This window comes from Nannospalax galili, unplaced genomic scaffold, assembly GCF_000622305.1.
Source record: "Nannospalax galili isolate Female #2095 unplaced genomic scaffold, S.galili_v1.0 scaffold779, whole genome shotgun sequence".
In the NCBI taxonomy this organism is placed as follows: domain Eukaryota; kingdom Metazoa; phylum Chordata; class Mammalia; order Rodentia; family Spalacidae; genus Nannospalax; species Nannospalax galili.
In genome coordinates, this window is record NW_008345224.1 from 5,129 (window position 1) to 5,965 (window position 837).

Genomic DNA, 837 nt, shown 5'->3' on the forward strand with positions numbered 1-837 from the left:
ACTGGGGAAGAGATATTCTGTCCCAAATGAATATTATTATGTGCAGCCCTAATAAAATTGTTACAAATCAAATGCTAAAGCAAGGATACATTCCTGGTCTTGGGCTGGGTAAGCACTCCCAAGGAATTAGGAATCCTATAGTTGTTACTGAAAAGCCTGATAGGTCTGGTTTAGGCATGAAAAATTTATCCTAGTGGCTATTGACATACCTGTACCCCTTGCGGATAAAATAACATGGAAGTCAGATTCCCCAGTGTGGGTTGATCAATGGCCTCTCACTTCCAAGAAACTGTCTGCGGCTCCAGAGCTAGTACAGGAGCAACTTGCTGCAGGGCGTCTTGAGCCCACTAACTCCCCATGGAACACCCCTATCTTTGTCATCCATAAAAAATCTAACAAATGGAGGCTCTTACAAGACCTCAGAGAAATTAATAAAACCATGGTGCCCATGGGAGCCCTACAACCTGGGCTTCCCTCCCCTGTAGCCATCCCCACCAAATATTTTAAAATCATAATAGATCTTAAGGACTGTTTTTTCACCATCCCTCTCCATCCCGCCGACAGGGAAGGATTTGCCTTCAGTATTCCTACCACCAATTTCAAAGGTTCCATGTCTCACTATCAATGGAAGGTACTGCCCCAAGGTATGACTAATAGTCTTATATTATGTCAAAAATTTGTAGGCCAAATAATTAACCCCTTAAAAATAAAATGGCCTCATGTCTATATCATTCACTATATGGATGGTATCCTCTTGGCAGGGCCAGATGGCTCTCAATTGCTACATTATTGTCAGAGATTGGTTAAAAGGTTTGCTTCCCGCGGCCTCCAAGTTTC